Below are 14,435 nucleotides of genomic sequence, written 5' to 3' on the forward strand. Positions count from 1 at the left end.
AAGTCTAGGCTTTTATCTTTCAGTAAAAATGTGCCTGCTTCTAGGCTAACGTGACTGCTATGTCAGGGATGACCTTCCTTTAAATTAAGTAGCAACTATTGAGTGAGTTATATGCAGCAAGTTACGTGATCAGCATTGCACTAAAGCACTGCTGGGCTGGGAATCCAAGAGACACAAAAGAATACAAGGCAAGTCAAAAAGTTTTCCATCGAGTGACAGAGATGGAAACAACAGATCAGAAATGGTTTTCAAAATGCAAAACAATATATTTAATCAAGCATAATAATTATTATTATACACAGGCTCCAAGTTCAATGGGGATTCAATTTATATAGAAAGATGAAGATAGAAGTATAAAATCAGAAAATACACTAGTTCCAATTGTGCCATTGAAAAATAAATTTGGGTAAGTTCTGGGTTCTTGGAGTGGGAGAGGTGATGGAGGAAAGAGGAAACATGGTTCTTTTATATCTTAATATAAGGCTACCTGAAAATAATTATGTATTTTTATCAATGAATTTTAAAATTCATATACCTCTTATTTAGTCAGAGATTCTATGACTAAAGTTTTCAGGTCGGGGTAGGTTTCTCAGTAGTAGAGTGTTTATCTAGCATGTATGAGGCCATAGGTTCATAGTGCTGCAAAAAAAAAAAAAGACTAAAATTTTTCAAGACAGACTGAGGAAGGATAAAAACGCTATTTTTGCAAATGATAGTAAATCTGAAAATCTTTCAGTTTTGCTGCACCTGACTCAAATAATAAATTCACTTTCTTCATTGTTTTCTATTTTTAAACCATGCAAGATGTTAACTAATTCAACAAGTTAAAACACAGCTTACCTCCCCTGACCTTAACAAGAAATTTGTAATATCTCTTGAAGATCTAATTACTGAAAGTCTCTGTTAAGTCAGAATTCAAGATGGTCCCCAGTGATTCCCAACTCCTGAGTAGTCAGTCACCTCCTGAATGAACAAGGCTAACCTGTGTAATCAATAATATATAGCAGAAATGACAGAGTATGGCTACATCAGACAGCACTTGGTAACTACCACCTTGCTCTCCTAGATCACTTGCTATGGGGAAGTCATCTGCCATGTCATAAGGACACTCAAACTGTCCTTTGGAGAGGTCCAATGGTGAGGAAGTGGAGGTATCTTATCAATATTCAGTCTTGAAACTGAGATATCCTAAAAGGAGATCCTTCAGTCATAATTGAGTTGTCAAATAGTAGCACCAGATAAGACCTTGACCACATCCCATGAGAGGCCTGAAACCAGGATTACCCAGCTAAGCTGCTCCTGGACTCCCAACCCACAAAAACCATATGAAATAATAGACACACGTTCATTGTTTTAAACTGCTAAATTTGGGGGCAATTTGTTGCACAGAAGTAAATAACAAAAAAGAATCTAAAATTAAAATTTTAGACCCAGGTATTTCATGGCATTTCCTAAAGAATCTAAGATCTCAAAGCCACATAATAATTTTTATTTTTTAGATACATATGTGTTTTCTTCATCATTACCTATCATTCATAATTTTTCCTAGCCTTTTCAAAAGATATATAGTATTTTAGAAAACCCATAAAAAGTAAAATAGCTTGTGCTAGATCCTTAAGCAAAATAAAAGGTATGTGTGTTAGTAACATACACTTGACAATAGCTGATACACCCTCCTTTGTCCCACATAACCATTTATACATCATAAAATATTTTGTTATTGTTTTGTGGTGCTGGAGATTGAACCCATGGCCTAGCACACGCTAGGCAAACACTCTACTACTCAGCTATACCTGCAGGGCCTGAAATCTTATTTAATACTTCACTATGTTTGTTGACGCCTTTAAAAGATACATTCCATGCACCATTGCTGCAGTATTTGAAAGCCTATGGAATCAATAACAATTAAAGGACTTCCCCAGTACAACAACAATTTCAAAAAGACAGAATTAAAGAGATTACTAAAAGCAGGTTGTGTTATAAACCACACCAAGGACATGATTCTTTGTCCTATCATTGAAGAAAGCCAATGAAGGAAATTCTGTAAGTCCCCTGAGAAACACAAATTATTTATGGTAATATCTATGTATATATTGTTCTTTTTTTTCCTTTTGTGATACTGGGGTTTGAACTCAGGGTGTCTTGCTTGCTAGACAGATACCCTACCACTTGAGCTATACCTCCAATCCTCTATGTTTATATCTTAAGTAAGGTATATACTTTCCTTAATTAAGATGAAGAATGATTAATTAACATTATCCATAAAAGTGAATTAATACTCAGTCTCCAGTTATCCCTTCTCCACACTAAATTCTATCTTCTCCAAACATTTTTCATATGGAGTTGAGTGAATAAATGATAAATTTTCAGAAAAATCATAATATTCTCAGACCTCCTGGTCTCACACAAGATTTAAAAACACAAATGAACACTTCAGAAGTAAAACGCAGCGCTCCAGAGTAAGCACATTTTTATTTACATCATCCAGCAAATATTTATTCATAGGGTGACTACTGAGTCCAAGGAGTTATATGAAACGATTTGAAGGATAAAAAGCAAAAGAAAAATAATCTTGCCTCCAGGTTGTTTATGGTCTTATGAAACAAATTCAGCATTCTTTTAATCTATCCTACCAAAAATAGAAAGACAAATTAGACTCAATGCTGATTCACGGCTTAGATGAACAGACACATTGGTGTTTGGATAAATAATAACATGTGTCTACTCCGGTTTGAATATGATTTGTGTTCCCCAAGGGTTCGTGTGTTGAAATTTAATCCCCTTTATAAGATATTAAGAGGGTGGAAAATTAATCCAACTATGATGTTTAGAAGTGGGACCTTTGGGAGGTGATTAGGATTAGAAAATGTCATCAGGGTAGAATTCTCTCCCTCTTTCTCTCTCTCTCTCTGGTTGTCTTTTACTGTGTGTGCCCTGAGTCACCCCAGTACTCTGGCAGTAGGAAGACCATCACCTGATGCAGCCTTTCAACCAAGACTTCCACAAACAGGAGCTAGGATCAAGTATTTATCAGTTACCTGGCTTCAAATATTTCATTATAGCAATTCAAAACAGATTAATACAATGTCATAAGAGATGAATAAAGTAAATTTGCACCTAAGAGTTGGGATGAATATTGGGAAGATCAAATAGATTCAGAATAGAAGACAACACTTTCTTTAAAAAGCTCTTAGAAGAAAGGTTGAGATAAATGTGTTCATTAGACACAAAGGATATTTCAAGTGAGAAAGAATCCCTAAAAAGATTTTCAGATTCTTTCTCTTCCTGTGGCAGGTTCACACATGCCACTTACTGTAGGTAAGCAGGGTTAGGATGGAGGGTATCTTTACACTGACACCCTCACTACCCCCAGCTCTTCTTCCAAGGGGTGGAAATGCATCCAGCGGTTATGTGTGTTTACTTCTATCTCTAAAATGGGTTTACTGACAGCCAGATTGTAATTCAAAAGAGAAATCACTCTATTCACTTGGTTTGTGTAGGGTTGTGGGAACTTGAACCACCTTATCTATGTCCTTAATTTCCTTCTTCCTGCCTTGCTAATTTCTTTTTCATGTATTTTTTTAATTAGGATACATTCATTGTACAGGGAAGATTCATAGTGACAATTCCAAAGAAGCTAATATTGTACATTAGTTACATCACCCTCACCGTCTCTCCCCTTCAACCCCCACCCCACTCAACTTAAAGCAGTTGCAAGAGGTTTCTTTGTTCTATTTTATATGATACCTTGCTAATTTCTGAAGCAACAGAAATTAGCAAGGTATCATATCTCTAGGGAAAACAACAGGCTTAAGTTGTCAAGGGATTCAGTCAAAGTTCTAAGTTGGAAGCATCAGAAACATCTGCTTATCATGCAGGGGGCATAGAAAGGCTGTCAGGACTCATGGAACCAGTGTGAAAAAAACCCAGAGTCCTAGGACCAAGAAGCAGAAAGCATCACAACAGTCTTATTGCAAAAATAGACTTGCCAAACTTCTTCATGATGCAATGGCCCAATATGGCTTCCTCATGACACATGACCAAGAATGATCCTTGCTGTGGCAAACAGACATGGTGCGTTCAGGACATTTTAAATATCTAGTGGATGGCTGGTGTGGTAAAATGGCTTCAATTTTCAACACTCAGTCTACCCACATCTTTTTCTATGTGACTTTGTTGTTTTCCCAATAAGAAACAAAGATTATTTTCCTGTCTCCCGACTGAATTCATTCACATGGCTTGCTCCAGCTAACTAAATGAGGCAGAAATAATGATGTGCCAAGTCTAGGTCTAGGCCTTAAGAGATTTTGCATGGGCTCTCTTGAGCGTCCTCTTTCTCCATGAGAGATTCGTGGCAGGTCATATCATTGGTTCCAGGGATGGAGGGAACACAGATGAATGTACCTGTCCCAGAAGGGAGACACACTGAACAGAGCTGACCCAGATAAAGTCTCCAGCCCGAACTGAGTCCTCACCTGATCCACTAACTCATGAACAGGACAAGTAACCAACACACACATGAGCAAGGATATCCTAAATTAGCTGACTCCACCTAGTACCTAGTCTGGAGATGTGAAGATACAATATTGTCATTTACACTTATAGTCAGGATAATATCTCAAGACACACACTGATCAATACATACACTCACATACTCGCACACACTGACATACCCGATTAGGATGTCACAACCATGGCATAGGCTATCACAGTGTCACCAAATTGTCAAGTTTAAAGCCTAGCCCTCCCACCAGGTCAGAAAGACAGGGACTTTACCACTGTGGCTGGTGAGCTGTAGCTGCTCAAAAATGAAGATTAACATTCTAACCTGCATTGCATGCATCCCCAGGTTGCCAATCACTTTAATGGAGTCTGTTTCAGAAGCTCCACACTTATTTCTGTAATTTTTGGAAAATTTTTTGGAATTGGCTCTGGGGAGTTTGACATCCACAAAAGAAAAATGTGTCTTTCTTCATAATTGCTACACCTGGATTTCTGACTCAAGATGGCTTCACTCTAATCAAAGTGACTGCTCCTTTTATTTGTAAGACATTGTTTTAAGTGACATTTTGTTGTTTCCAAAAAATCCAACTCAACCCAAAGGCTAGACACCTGACAAGAAAAAAGCAAAATAATATACCATGGGATATGAGAGATAACAATTATTATTGAGTCCTACCCTACCATGTTCCAGGCATTACTGAGCACCCTAGAAAAATTATTTCATTCAGTTTTCATAACAAACCCTCATGGTAGTTGTTATTATTATTCCAGCTTTACAGACCAAACAAACAGACCAACAAAGTGAATTTAAGAGAGGTGGTTAGGAGTCTGAAGAGGTACAGCCATCAATTATGAAAATCACTACAAAGAGAAGTGATTTTCTAGCAAAGTCCCTCATTAATTCCTGTGAATGAATATGGGCTGGTGGTAGTACCACATCAATCCTTCTGAATGCCTTTGTATTTCTTGAGAATCCACAGTTTTACTTCATTATCCTCTGTTGGTCCCTGTTCAAAGTATTTGGGGCACCTTCACACTGCTGAGTCATGATGAGTAAACCAGGAAGGAGCAGTTATGAAAACAAAAATCTAGAACAGGAATATCATATGCCTTCATTACAGACATAACAGAAAGCTCAAGAAAAAAAGAAGCTGACTTTAAATTGACAGAAAGGTAATTTTGGTGGGAAAAAAATCAAGCCCTATAAACTCAGATCTCATGACTCATATATATAGCACAGCAGCAAAACAACAATATAAAAATCAACACACCAGGTCTTATTCTAAAACTACTGGAACTAGTTAAAATTTAAGTTAAAGTAAACGTAAGAGACTTAATATAAGAAATTGTCCATTTTGTACTTAGAATTTTCTTTTTTTCTTTACTATTCCAGCTTCTCTACTTAAATATGTATATTTATCAATTTATGTTTTATCATAAACACTTATCTTTAGAGTATTAAAATTCAAGGGTTGTATTTGGACATGATTCTTGCTTTTCCAGTCTGTGTCAAAACCTCTGAGACTGCTACATGGACAAGAGAGTGATTTAACACCTGGTGGGGACAGGGAGTGGTAGTGGCAGTCGGTTATAACACCCTGAGGGCAGCCAAAGCAGCTCACTCATAGTTCACAGGTCAATGAAATCATACACAGGATAAATTTAGCAATTACTTAAAGAACAAGCTAAAAATAAAAATATAATCTCCGGATTAACACCAGCAGATTATACTCAACTATCAAATCTAATTTCAATTCCTATGGATTAGAAAACAACCATTTCCAAAGACTCAAGTACCTGACTTACCCACATTTCTGTGAGCACTATTATTTAAACCAAGTAATCTTTCATCTGGATACTAACTATCATTTTCTCTCAAATTTATGAGACCAATTAAAAAGGGCAAAAAATTATTTATCCCAGAGATGTTTTATCCTCTGAGTGACAATTCTGTCAGTGACAACTTCTATTTTCACAGACCCATGTCGAATATTTTCTTAATAAAAACAGGATTTCAAAAAGCATCTATAAACAAGTATTTTAGACAAGCTTTAAGAAGACATTGCTTTACATAAATACTGTTCTAATCGGGAACAAATATATTAAAGAAGTTTACTTTGGACCTCACTTGATAGACAGTAAGAACCTCAAAATGTATTCTACAAGACAATTATTTATTCTTGTGACTTACCATTGTAATGCATATAGTAAGTTGCCAGTGTATAAAAGGATAAATGAAGGTGCCCATTCCCATGTTTATTGCAACACTATTCACAACAGCCAAGCAATGGAAACAGCCCAGATGCCCCACTACTGATTAATGGATTAAGAAGATGTGGTATATATATATATACACACACACAATGGAGTATTATTCAGCCATAAAGAAGAATAAAATTATGTTGCTTGCAGGTAAATGGATGAAACTGGAGAAAAGCATGTTAAGGAAAGTAAGCCAAGTTCAGAAAGACAAAGATCACACGTTTTCTCTATATGTGGGAGACAGTTCCAAAAGATAAACATACACACAAATACAAACATGATCATATATATATGTATACATACATATCATGTCTATAACAGTGACACAGTGACTAGGGAGAGGAAAAAATAATGATAGTGAATAATATCGAAACATATTGCATCTATGTGAGAAGAAGACACAATGAGACACACTGAATGCTGTTTAGGAGTAGAGAAAGGGAGATAATAGATGGGGTTAATTGGATTAAAGTACTATATGTTCATGGGTGAAATGTTAATTAAAAAACAACCAAGCATGGATAAGTTGACAAGAGAGCATCTTGTAAATATCATCTTATTATTTTATCAATAACTATTGATGAAATGTAACCACATTTTATAAAAACAAAATGTTGGAAAGAAAAAGTCATAGAAAAGACCAAAAATATAAAAAAATTAAATATGCTAGTAGGAACAAATACTTTGATACCAAGTAAAGAGCTAAAATTAAGAAAATTCTCCTAGAAAAGGAGATAGAAAGAGGAAAACGAAAAAATATGTATATTAAGAGAATCACCCAGAGGCCAAATGCCTCAATAATAGCAATTGCAGCAAGAGAGAATTAAGAAAACAGAGGGAAAGGTATTTTTAAAGAAATAATAAAAGGAAATTTCCCAGAGCTGAAGAATATGACTTATTGGAATGAAAAGGCCACTGAGGGCCAAGCATAAATGAATGAGAAAGGAACCGTATCACGTCAGGTCATTGTAAAATAGCAGAAAGCTTGGGGCAAAAAAGTTTTTCAAGAAAGAACAGGAAGAGCTGCTTTAAAAAAACAGGCAGGGGACAAAAATGAGCACATCATTGCATTCCTCACTTGCAACCACAGATGTTAGAAGAAGTGGAATTACACTTCAGAAGTCTGAGCAAAATGACTTTCAACCTAGAATTCTTCTGCCAGCCAAGCTATTTTTAATGGAGGTGAAATAATGAAATTTCTGGATATGCAAGATTTAAAACACACACACACACACCAAGTCGCTTTTCTTGGTAGTGGATCAAGAAGAAAATACAATATCCAAATGACACATGAAGTTAGATGCCAGGCCACAGCTAAGGTGTGGGCCAGAAAGCTATCAACCCTGACTACACAGGAGACCACAGGCTCCAAGAGGAAGTCTCAAAAAAACAACAGGAGAGGTTACCTGATGTGTCTTTATGAGTTAAGAAGACATTGAAAGAGTTCAGAATAAATTAGTGGTGTGCACATGGAAAACTAAGTGATGGGGGGAAAATAACTTTGCAATCATTAACCCCAGGAAAAACCAGCTACTTGAGAAAGGAAATGTTACCTGTGATATCATCCTCAATGTATTCTGAATACCAAAAATTATAATTCACTATACTGGAAGATAAGAAAGACCAGAAAAGCAAAAAAAACCATCATATGCCACAGTAGGAAATCAGCAGATGCTGCCTAATACCTAGTGAAATCAGAAATAGCAGCATTTTCTGGCATGGTGGTGCATGTCTGTAATCCCAGCAATGAGGAGACTGAGGCACAAAGATCATGAGGTCCAGGGCAGCCTGGGCTCTGAAGTGAGAGCCTGTCAGAAAAGGGAAGAAAAGGGAAGGAGAAGTGAGGGCAAGGGAAGAGAGGGAAGGAACTAGCATCAATAATATATGATTTAGAAATATAAAACTATATGTATATATTTACTATGAAACAGCTAAAAGGTTGGAGAGCAGTTGTCTGTAGGAAGTAGGAATGAATGAGAGTATGGAAAGGCAGGACAAGGAACTGTTCTTATAAGCCTAGTACTATGCCAGCTTTTCAAATGATGTTTACATATTACTTTGCCCAACATACAAATTAAATTTAAAACTGGGTGTGGTGCCTCAAGCCTATAATCCCAGCCCTCAAGAGATGGACGCAGAAGGAAGGATCACGAGTTCAAAAGCCAACGTGGACTACATAGAGAGAACTTCTATCAAAAAACAATAATAATGATAACAATAAAAATTAAGATATAACAAAAGTAATAAAATTAGCAACAACAAAAGCATTAACTCTATTTCTTCTTGTTGTATTTTTAAGCTCTCTGTCTCTCTCCTAGCTACTTGGGAGGCTGTATCAGGAGGATAACAATTTCAAGCCAACCGTAGGGGAAAAAGTTTTCAAGATCCCACTTCAACAGAAAAAAATGGGGCGTGATGGCGCACACCTGTCATCTAGACACAGCAGGATGCATAAAATAGGAGGATTGTGGTCCCAGCCAGGCTGAGCAAAAGGCGACACCCTATCTCCAAAATAACCACAGGAAAAAGGGCCAGAGGTGTGGTTCAAGTACTACAGCACATGCCTGACAGGTATGAAGCCCTGAGTTCAAACCCCAGTACCACCAAAAGGAGAAAAAATAAAAAGCAATTTCATATGGCTCAACCTCATGGCTCACTGTGTCACCATTACCAAATTCTGAGCCCATCACTCAAATGTCTCTTGCTGTCTATTTAATGTGTACTCTGCTCTCCAGCCTCCCTGCCCCTGACTTAATTTAGGCATTCTTCCATTTCTTTCTGGATTAAGACTTCAGCTGTAACTTGTTTCCCGTGGTGGCACTACCTCCAGAATGATCTTTCTAAAACATGAAGTGTAATGTACCACTCTTCTGCTCAAAATCTGATGGTATCCCTGTGCCATCAGTCACAGCTGAACTCCTTTCCGTTGCCACACAATGGCCACTGCCTGCTTCCAGCTCCCTCCAGCTCTGCACCCCACCTGGCTTAACCCAATCTTACTGCATACCAAGCAACTTACACAGAGAAATGTTTATATTTATATATAAATTCATATCTGGGAGTAGGACTATATAGCCCTACTATTTGGCACTCTGAAGCCACCCATGAAAGGGAAATTTTGTGTTTTCATAAATGACCCAGAATAAATCATGTATTTAAAAAATGATAATAGGTAGATGATAGATGGATAGATTCTGTTTCTTCTCAGAACCAAGTGAAAATTGACTAAGTTTACTTAGGTACTCAAATGGATAGTACAAGAAACTAAGAACAGATTATAGAAGCAGGGAGAGAGATAAGGGGTCTGAGAAAAATAACTTCACCTTGATATTGCAATATAACTAAGTGAAGAAAATTCATAAATATTACAATTAGTCTGTTGGCAGGAAATTACTCTCCATTTTCCAAAAACTGATAAACCTAAGATTTATAGCTAGCCTTAGAGAATATATGTAATAGGTATTAATACTTCTGTTTGTTTTCTAGGGAAGAACTGCGTCATTAACTTTTAAAAGCTGTCCAACCAGTTCTCAAAGTAGCACAAGGTCCAACGAAAGTTTAATTAGCTTTGGAGTTTTGTTTAAACTGACAGATGTGGTTCAAAAAGCCCCCAAGGTCAGCGTTATAGTTTGCATCTTAAATAATCAAATTGCCCAAAGCTATTCTGTGGTTCTATGGCTGTTATTTTTCATTCTGATTTGCAAAGGATCTGGTTTATAGCTCTGTGCTGAGAATATGGCTTACTCAAATGCAAAAAACGTTTTTTACAGTACCTCTGAACGAATAAAAACAGAAAAGAAATAAAGCAATTCTTCCTCACCTACTCACACACAGACATGCACCCACCTCAGAGACCTGCAGAGACGGGAGGCAGAAGGTAAGGAAAGGCCTGGGAGCAGCAGAGCCAGCAAAGGCCTGTGTGCAAGAAGCTCTCACTTTCCCATAGGACAGCTTTCCAGGCCCTCCCTCCGAGGCTATTTACTCTCACTTTACAAACGATATTACCCAGCTTATTTATCTAGTTTCTGAGCCTGCGGCAGAATAGAAATAAGATATTACAAGGAGAGCTATGGAGAGGAGCTACTTAGAGCGTACTGAGACACTGACTGCAAGGCAGAGGCAGCTGCAGCTAAATGGGAAGGAGGAAACAAAATTAGAAAAAGAATTCACCCACCCCATCAGACTTTGGTGTATCACTATATTGGAGAAGAGTGTAAAGAACTGACATTCAAAATGGGGCCATTTGTTCTCCAGGAAGGGTCTCTCCTAACACCTTCGCTGGGCGCACCCATGCTAGGTAATGGGCACGAAAGGAGAAACAGAACACCCTCACTTTTGCAAGGGAAAGTGCATAACAGATTTTAAAAATGTTTCTACTGAAAGAATAAGCATAAAAGAGAACATATTTGTCTTTAATTATCAAGAAAACTCACATCTAAAATAATTCATTAACTAAGAGATCCTCATGAGAGTAGTTAAAATGAATGAAAAAACCTAGTTGAAATAAATGCTATTGGGTTGTCAAACCCAAACTCTCTGAGAGTTTCGAAAAGTTGTTCAACAGTATACAAACCAGAGAAAGAAGAGTAGTAGTCAGGGTATCTGGAGTTTAAACTCTGCTCCACCACGCATTCTATGTGGCTTTGAATAAAATGTTACTTCTCTGTGACTCTGTCCCTTCATCTGCATAGCGCAGAGGCTGAAGAGACAGCTGTGAAGTATCCACTGATGTGTCCCTGCACCTTAAACACCAATACTCGCCCTTCACCCAAACTGACCATTGTGGGTCCATAGCCCCAGAAAGTAGTAAAAAGAAGAGACTCTTTCTGGAGTTCAGGTTTCAAGGACTTGGCCCCTGGTGAAACAGAAAGAACAAAGGAGAATGAGCACTGATTTCAAAGAAAATAAGAAGAGCTTGTTTGAGTAATATTTTCTCCTTCAGCAGTTAGAAAATAATTGAAATCTTGGGCCAGAGGAACTTGGCAGGAGGTGATAAAAACATAGATGCTGTTGGGCTCCTGGCAAAAGGGTATGTACCTAGCTCACCAGGGCTAAGCCCAAAGGAAATAAGAGGGAAACATGTTTCTGGGGGGACGGAGAACAGAAATGACCAGGGACCATTTCCCACAGAGAATATAAGCAGCAAGTGCCCAGAGTTGAAATGGCTATGTGGAGTGTCAAGTGAGATGGAGCATAACTTAATCTCACAGAGCTCCCCATGCCCCAAAATGCCTTGAAAACCAAAATGACTCCTATTATGCCCAAGAGTGACAAACACAGAGAGACCTGAGGACATCAAAGAGCCTTAGAGAGGGGAAGAGAGGCAACTCAGAAAGGACCTGCATGGACTGACAATGTTGGGAAGATCTACGTGTGTCATCAGATGAGAGGATGGATGTCTCAACAGAAGTGCTTAGCATGCTACATGACCTAGGAACTCCATATGTATACCCAAAATGAGGCGAATCTGAAAATCGCCTGAGACCAAGTTTCTGTGGTCCTGATGGAATGAGAGCACCAGATAAAAACTGATTTGAGTTCTAGAAAAATAAACATTGTCCTTGCATTTCCATGTTTTGAAACCGAGACTGATACACACTACATGATGAGACAGACTCCAGAACTGTACAACTGAAAGGCCAAGACACAGAATAAGAATAATTAGCTAGGAATAATTTCATCACAAGGAATGTGGAGAAACTTCGATAAAAAGAATTTCAGTTCTGTAGAAATATATGACTCACTAAATTCACCTTTGAGAGGGAGAGAATGGAAAGCTTGAATAAATAAATGATCATTAAGAAAACTGACAAGAGTAATAAAATCTATAATATAAGTAGATATATGTGTATGTATAAATATTATAGTATAATCCTAGGATTAAAACTTAGTGTTCTTCTTACTTGACTTAGCAGTATTTTACACAGTATAATTGTGTCATCCATCACTGAAATACTTCACTAAAGAATTTCATCCTTCCTGAAATACTTTCTTCACTGGGCTTCCAGGACACCGTGCACATTCTCCTGGTTGTCCTCTTGCACCAGGCTCTCCTCAATTTCTTTTTTTCACTGCACCTCTTCTCTCTGCCTTTAACAGCAACGTGCTTCTTTCTGACTCAGTCCTTTGATCTCTTCTCCTTTAGAGCTACACTCATCCCCTTGGTTGTCTTTTCCAGTTTTATAAATTCAAATACCATCTAATCACTGGTGATTCCCAATCACCTCCCACCAGAGTCCTGGAATTATAATTCATTATGTACTGGACATCTCCACTTAGAAATATACTTAACAGATCTGAAATCAAACCCAAACCTTTGACTAACCTACCTTGGTCAAAATGTAAAGTGTATTCTCTTAGTTAGCTTTACAAAAAAGCAAATAACCAAACAAATAAGCATGGAGCTTCTCTCTCTTTCTCTCTCTCTCTCTCTCTCTCTCTCTCTGTCTCCTCTCTTCCCTCTCCTCTCCTCTCCTCTCTTCCTACACACATATCCAATCAATAAACAATCTTCAAAGTACATGCTAAGTCAGACTACATCTCACATCTTTCTCTGCTATCACTATTCAAAGTTGGCTCAAAACCACCTTCACCTCTCATCTGAATTATCACAATAGGCAATGAACCTTCCTTCACCTATGTATAATTCATATGCAATGAAAAATGATCCTTTTAAAACAAGGTCAGAAGGTATCTTGCCCCTGGTCAAAATTCTCCAATGCCTTCATCACTAAGATTGTAGTCAAAAGTTCTCACTACAGGCAAGACCCTCATATTAAGGATTCTAAATGGAGATGGTACAAATTCCTGGGCATTTAGAAACTGCTGAGATGAGGAAGACTAGCATTTTCCATTGCTGCAATAGGAATATGCTGCTAGTATTTAGTGGTCAAAAAAGGGCCAGGGATAGAGTAGATATCCTGCAGATCATAAGATGATCCCACAAAAGAAAGAAATGTCTGTATCCTGCATAACTTTCACATACTTAAAATGCTTCCATGTGAACTAAAAATTCTACAAATATATGAAGCCAGAATCTAATTCTATTTTATATATTTAAACACAAAAATGTTTCCCTAATTTAACCCAGGCTGTATTATCCAGGAATGCAACCACTCTGTCAGTTGTAGCAACTCTGCTAAAGTCTGAACTTGAGTGACCACCAAAACAACACACTTGCCTCATTCTGCCTCATATATCCAAATATGTTCCAAGGATATATGTTTATCTTGCAAACATAGAACCAAACATAAATTTAGCAGAGACATGTGAAACACAGAAATACTAGATAGTTCATTAATAAAGTAAAAGTTTAAAATGTTATTGCTAATCTTCATAATTTCTGAAGATATTTAGCAAAATAATGAATTTATGTTGCAAAATTTACATATTGACATTATTTAGTTTTTCTGCTCTGAAACTGTTCATGGAAGTCTGTTCTCCATGTCTTCTTGTAATACTCTTTTTTCCAGTCCATCCTACAATCGAATCACTTGAAAGACATGGCTTTCAAGTTCTGTTTAAGTACCAAAGACTGATTGTGTTCTGACATGCTGAGATTTCAGTTAAGGAGATTTGTTTTGTTTTATTTGATAGTTTGTCATCATAGGAATTTATTTTGACCTTATAAGGAAAACCAGGTCATTTTCTCCTTCTTTTCTAAAGTCTTT

The 14,435-nt window shown here is 37.3% G+C and overlaps 1 protein-coding gene across 1 annotated transcript in view; it reads right to left on the reverse strand.

The window, feature by feature from the left end:
* Window positions 1–14,435, reverse strand: part of Ttc6 (tetratricopeptide repeat domain 6) — a 192,788-nt gene that overhangs the window by 139,557 nt on the left and 38,796 nt on the right. The window lies entirely within an intron of this gene.

This window comes from Castor canadensis, chromosome 3 (assembly GCF_047511655.1).
Source record: "Castor canadensis chromosome 3, mCasCan1.hap1v2, whole genome shotgun sequence".
NCBI classification, from domain to species: Eukaryota; Metazoa; Chordata; class Mammalia; order Rodentia; family Castoridae; genus Castor; species Castor canadensis.